Source organism: Neopelma chrysocephalum, unplaced genomic scaffold, assembly GCF_003984885.1.
Source record: "Neopelma chrysocephalum unplaced genomic scaffold, ASM398488v2 Primary Assembly neopelma1_108, whole genome shotgun sequence".
NCBI classification, from domain to species: Eukaryota; Metazoa; Chordata; class Aves; order Passeriformes; family Pipridae; genus Neopelma; species Neopelma chrysocephalum.
Genome location: NW_020897773.1, coordinates 3,157,837 through 3,164,102, shown reverse-complemented (window position 1 = coordinate 3,164,102; position 6,266 = coordinate 3,157,837). Strand labels below are relative to the sequence as shown.

The 6,266-nt window shown below is 39.5% G+C and overlaps 1 long non-coding RNA gene across 1 annotated transcript; it reads right to left on the bottom strand.

Moving 5' to 3' along the window:
- Positions 1 to 1,036: 1,036 nt before the first annotated feature.
- Positions 1,037 to 4,307, bottom strand: LOC113973901. The gene is made up of 3 exons (XR_003536368.1): positions 4,209 to 4,307; positions 1,757 to 1,859; positions 1,037 to 1,187 (listed from the first exon to the last, which is right to left on the bottom strand). It is a non-coding gene; the product is annotated as an uncharacterized LOC113973901 (long non-coding RNA).
- Between the last annotated feature and the right edge of the window lie 1,959 nt (positions 4,308 to 6,266).

Sequence of the window (6,266 nt, the reverse complement as noted above, 5' to 3'; positions counted from 1 at the left end):
AGTTTGGAGTCCCTGTATTTACTCTGAGCAACAAAAAAAATGTATGTTGCCTAGAAATGCAATGAAAGCCAAGCTGAAAATGCCACAGTGGATTACAATTTTAAATATTCATGGTCTCCAATGGGTGCTGCTCCTTAAACTCTTGCCAGTATATTCAGCAGTGGATTAAGGTTGTTAGCCCCCTCCTTCCCCAAGATTGCAGGAGGATTGCCAAAACAGAGTGAAGTATTGCCAGGTGAAAGAGCAGATGAGAATGCTCAGCTTTCAGTCACAAAAATAAGACCATTGTGAGGAAATATAATCCCACTCTCAGATACCACAATTGCTCATAATCTTGTAGGACTATTTTCAGAAGTCCCAAATCCAGACTTCAGCCAAATATTCTGAGTCTTACTGCTCTGCAAATGTAAGTGAGATACGATCCTTTTCTCTGAAATTCATCCCCTTTTTGACCTCATCTTAGGGTGGAAGTAGCGAGAAAAGTAGCAGCATTTTCAATTTTAGTATGATCAACAAAGTTCAGTGACAGATGAAAATTTGTAATAATAGTATTCAAAATGTTAAAGTTTTTAAACTCTCAGAACAAACATTCACTATTTGATTAATTGTGTACTATGATTAACTAAGCAAAGAAATGTCTAGAGGCTCCACACAGGCAGAGGACCCCATTAAGCTGGAATGTAGAAAGCACTTTGCATCTGACCATCTGTGCCTCAAACTCTTGCAACTTATCCAAAAGAGTTTCGTATGAGAAGCAGGTTCCCTCACTTACAGATGCTACTGTGAGCCCTTGTTTCAGAGAAGAGCCCTTTTTGAGCAGAGCACAAGTCTTTGATGTGAAAAAGTGCCCTAAACTTTTATTTTCATTTATGAATACTAACAAATCAATCTAGGACAAGGCACCAGAAGTTCTATATATCAATTTTTATACATCTGTATGCATATTCACAGGAAGCAGACAAGAGGCTTACACAGTCTGGACTCACCTATGCCTTTTTATCTAGGTAAATAAGTAACTTAATTTTGGGAAGTAAGTGCAGCTCATTCAGGAAGGACCTCCTTGTGCTTTTCTTTGCAGGAGGTTTTTAACTCTCTCTGCAAACCTGGTGTTTTGGTTGAAATGTGAAATTTTGGAGCCTGATGATCCTATCAGCCAACTGATTTTGTGGTTGGCTTGAAAAGTTTTTCTGAAACAAAAAAAAAACCAAGCAGACATGAAGGCCTGACTTTGATCTCTCTACTGCTTAACACTTGATTACTCTGTTTAAATGATGCAGATTCCCTTTGGAAGTAAAAGGCTATTGAATCTCAAAGAAACCATGACATGTCGGAGTTTGTTGCATTCTTGAAGTGAAAGGGGTCCTATATTTTACCAAATCCATGCCTTAGCCTGTAGTGACTCTGCTGATGTGGCAGCTCTTGGATAGGGACTGAAATTCCTAAAAGGTGTCACAAGGGTGTGTTTTAAGTTAAAAGCAATCAAACCAGCCTGTGCTGGGGGTGTGCTCTTTCCCCTCCTCCCTGTATGAGCTGTAGATTTTCTTAGTGCTGATCTGATGGGCTGTTCTCTACAACTGGTAGAATGAGTGGCACTTTATTACATTAGGTGATATAATTGAAGTAAATGTGGCATGAGTCATCCAAGTGGTTATATATGCAGAGGAGGAAGGCTTTAAAATTAAATCTGTGAGGAAAGACCTACAAGGAATATAGGTGATTTCTTACACTGCTTTTCTTTATGTTGAGAAGCCCTTACCAGGGAAAAGGGAATTTTGCTAGAAGTCAGCCAAGGGATTTGCCATCTCCTTCATGACTTGAAGTTACAGGTTTAGGAACTCTCCATTCCTGCAATATGTGGTCTACCAAAATAAGGAAGTTTCTAATCAAGGAGGGGAAAGTAGAGTCTTTAGAGCTGGGTTAGATTACCTATCCAAGCAGAAGACTGAAACCTGTCCACGGATGTAAAGACTGAGTTGTATTTGCTGCCTGAAAGTGCAAACTATTTCTTCTGGACTGGTAGAAGTCCTTTACTTGTCAGGGACTGGCCCTGACCCTGCAAAACTTGTACAAGATTGCATATGTGGCAAGAGGTTGGATACAATGCCATAGAGAACTTCTGAAGAAAAAAAGACCCATTCTCTGAAATATGGTCAGGAGAGGCAGGAAGCATAAGCTAAATAACTCAGAACAAGCAGTTTCAGGTAGGTACAAACACTGCAAAGAGTTGAGTAGGTGGACATCTTGGGAGCATTGGTAGTTTAGATTTTGGCAGCAGTTCAAGAGGGATTTTTTGAATCACTCTTCGAATTTAGAAGCCCCAGTGTACTTGTGTCCTCTTTTAGATGATGAAGCCTTACGATAGACTTAGTCCTGAATCCCTCTGAGCTTTGACTCATCTTTAAAGTGATGACTGCAATATGCCTGCTGCCGTGGCTGTAGTGTAGTGCAGGCAGGTGCTAGCACACAGCATCACCAGCACATTGGAACTCCAAATTGCTCATATAAATATAGTAACTGTTCTTGCAGGGTCTCAGGGCTGAAGTATTTATATTTAGTTAAAATGACCCACATTTTAAGTGAACACGACTGAACTATTCACACACTAATGAGAAGAAATCACCTCGGCCAATCGCGGTATGCTAGCCATCGTGTCTGTTTTATAAATGAGATTAATGACTCAATTTGCAGTAAATGCTTCAGCAAGGAGAAACTTATTTTGTTATACTAATTGTGTCACATATGTGCCTCAAAACACCAACTGTGCAGAACTGGATTTCCCTGTGGTGCACAAGATGGCTGGCCTCGGTGGTTTTATTAATGCCGTTGCTCCTATTTCTTTGCTGCAACTGATCATTTTGATCTTTGTGTTTAGTGCTGCAGCACAAATTCTGGTGATGGTAAAAATTATTGTGTAGTATAATCCTCCTCATTAGGGAAAGGACAAGAGTCTCTCTCTAACATCAGCTGTTCAACCTTTTTTTTCCTGGCTATCATGAATAAAACTCCTGATGTTATTTACTTAGGCTTTCAATTAGTTTTTAATCGTAATGAAATGATGAATAATTGCAGAGCCTTTAATTTGCTCAGTAGTTACTGTGATTTTAATGGCTTTTTAAAAAACTTAAATGTTGTCCATTTATAGGATATACTATATTGCTTTAAATGAGTAAATGAATTCAGAGTTTCATCAAATTAATCATTACACCTACTTTTGCAGTTGTTCCCATGTTCCTAACAGGTTTGTTAATGTAAGTGTGAGAAAACGGGATTTGCTGACAATGGACCAACATCCACACTGGGTGTAAATTAACCTTGCCACACTGAAATCTGTAACTTGCTTTATACTAGCTAAAGCTCTGCCTCAATTTGTTCATTATCCATCCTTTTATTCTGGTTTTGATGTTGGATAAAATTGTCCTGACATTTTTTAATATTTTTACCCCATTGTAATTTTGATGTCAGTGGAATTACTCAGAACTCGCAGTGGGGCTGATAAGAGAATTGCATCTAAGGATAGCGTGAAGGGATTTTCTTTCCAATGACAAATTTAAAATTCCCCTCCCACTTTTATATACAAATATATTTGCTGAGAAATGTAGAGTAAGTTTGAATAGTTTGTTTGCTGTAGAATCATCTTTATAAATCTGTTTCTATGCTTCATGCTTTGTTAAATGCGCTTCAGATTTCAGCTGAAACTACTAGCAGTTGCTAGATACAGAGGGAAAGGACAGTGTTTGCTTACTTTTGTATTTTCACAAAATATTGAAATGAGGGGTACTGCCCCATTGTCTGGGGAATATGTGCATTTCCAAGGTAGTCTATAAAAAAAATCTGAAGTAGACACTTGTGCCTTCGAAGCCTACAAAGCAACCCACAGTTCAAGAGCAGCCTCTCTGTTGCCCATTCCGAAAAACACTCTGAAATATTGTCTCGGATTCTTTATTGAAAGTCAGCATGCCCCTCAGCTTCATCCTACTCTCCCACGCTCAGCCTCGTGACAGCAGTAAAAATGATTAGTTTTTGCTCTGTTATATTTAGGTGACAGTCTTGGACAATAAACTGTGTGTTACTGAGTTCAGGGGGTTTCACCAAGTGTGTTGTATGGCCTATAGATGGCCCTGGAGATGGTGCATAGATAATTCCCTTCTGTACGGTAGTTTATGACTGAAACACAACTGTACGGATGTACCTGGCTGTGCTCATCATACCTGTGTCACATACAGCTGTGGAGCAGTGCAGTTGGTCGTCATAGGAAACATGACATTCATAAGATGCAGCATGGACCACTGTCAGGGTGGTGCAGTGTGTGTCCTCTGCAGCCTCATTGTGATGATCTCTGAAGCAAAGAGGTTATGGAATTTTAGGATCTGGTAAGCCTCTTTGTGAGTAAAACTTTGGTTGTGATATGTAATATGTTGCCTTGCTTTATGGAAGAGCTTTACAGTCTTGAATATTGCACTCTCAAATTTGTTATATACTACTGTGCATGGCTTCCCCTGTTTAGGAAGCCCCCATGAAGGAAGAGAGAACTGTATTAACATGAACCCCCAACCTCTGACACTGTCAGTATGGCATCAGGTGAAAATGTTTCACAGAAAGACCATATACTGCTAGTGTAATATTCTGACTGCCTTCTTACAGGAACAGCTTCCCACTGAAAGGTTTTCCTTGTCAGGGTGTGTGTGGTTGTGTTCTGACCTAACTGTTCTCTGGTGGTGGAGGGAGCTCTCAGAATATAAAGGTAACTTTAAAAATCGTATGATACAGTGATTACTTTGCACCATCTTTTTGAACTCTTAATTCAAAATGCTTGGTGTGGAGAGAGCTGATTGCCAGTGGTGTAAAAGAGAGATTAAAGAATGTGGAAGTAAGAATTTACTAAAGTGACTTGGATAAGTTCCTCTTAGTATTTTACCTCACTAGCTCCCGTCTTCTACTTCTGTGCCATGGTGTGAGAAGATCTGCATCCCCAGATCAGCATATGGATTTTTGTTCCAACACTTCTATCTCGTATGTTAACAGCAAGGAGATGGAGATAAAATACAGTGCTGTGCTGAGCTGAGGAGTGTGTACTTTGTGCTCTATCTGCTGCCTTATACAATGGATTTTTCTCTATCATGTAACCCTATCCTGTAAGAGGTGATTTGATTGCAGCAAAGTTGCAACTACCTTCAGAAAGCATCCTGGCCAAGGCTAATCTTATATTACTGCTGGAAGGTGCTAGTTAATATGATGCTAAAAGCAATGCAAGAACTGAGATAATTGATTAGAAGAGTTTGTATATTATTATTGCATGGTAAATCTCAAATTGTACCTCTTTTTAAAAAGTGCAGGCTTGGCAACTAGGGCTCTTTTTATTTGCATAGAAATATAAACACATAGCATAAACAAATATACCAGATTTCTAGTACTCAAAAGTCCTCTGGTCCTTGTGTTCTTGGTGTAGACTATCAGGAGAGAAAAAAACCAAAATCCAGATGAATTGATAATCCCTTTTCTCTTTTTGAATACTTTTAGTTAAACATTATGTTATTTTTCCTGCAAGGCTTGCAGCCATAGCTGGCAGTCTTCTCTCTGTTAGTCTCTGTGGTTTGCTTTCCTATTTCCTATACATTTTTTAGCTGCTGGGTGGATGCTATTATGGCACATCCAACCTTTGGTATAAATAATTTATTCTGAAGGTTCAGTATGTTATAACGTGCATGAAGCATCTTGCATTTATTTTTAATGCTTCTGCTTTCCTGAGAGCTTTCTACATCCAAAGCTACCATCAGAGAGAACTGTCAATCTTCCAGCAGAAGAGAGAAACTTTTAGACCATATCATTCTATTTTTCTAGCTATAAATCATACGCTTCTGGTGAAGAGTGGAGTAAACGGTTATTATTTACCATTTTGAAGAGCTTGGCTTGGATGATGTGAAAATGTCTGTTTGCATTTGGTGTGAAGTCTCTGAAAGTGACTCCCTGTGCCCATAAGCATGTGAACTGTGCACTGATCCCTTGTGGGAGGCTGGTGAAATCAGGGAAATACTGAAGGGCAATTGGGTGACTGATAGATGTAAGTGCTAAAAACATAAAAAGAGATCTAGCTGGGGCAGCAGTAGCCAGGTGTGGCTTTCTACAAGAGCACATCTAGGGGATGAACCTACCCCATATGATCGAGGGAGAGATGGTTCAGTCCAATAGGGAAAGGGGAGCTGATCCCTGTAGTAGTGGTGAGGATGGTCACAGCTATCCATGCAGACTGAACGCTCCCTTCTTTCCTT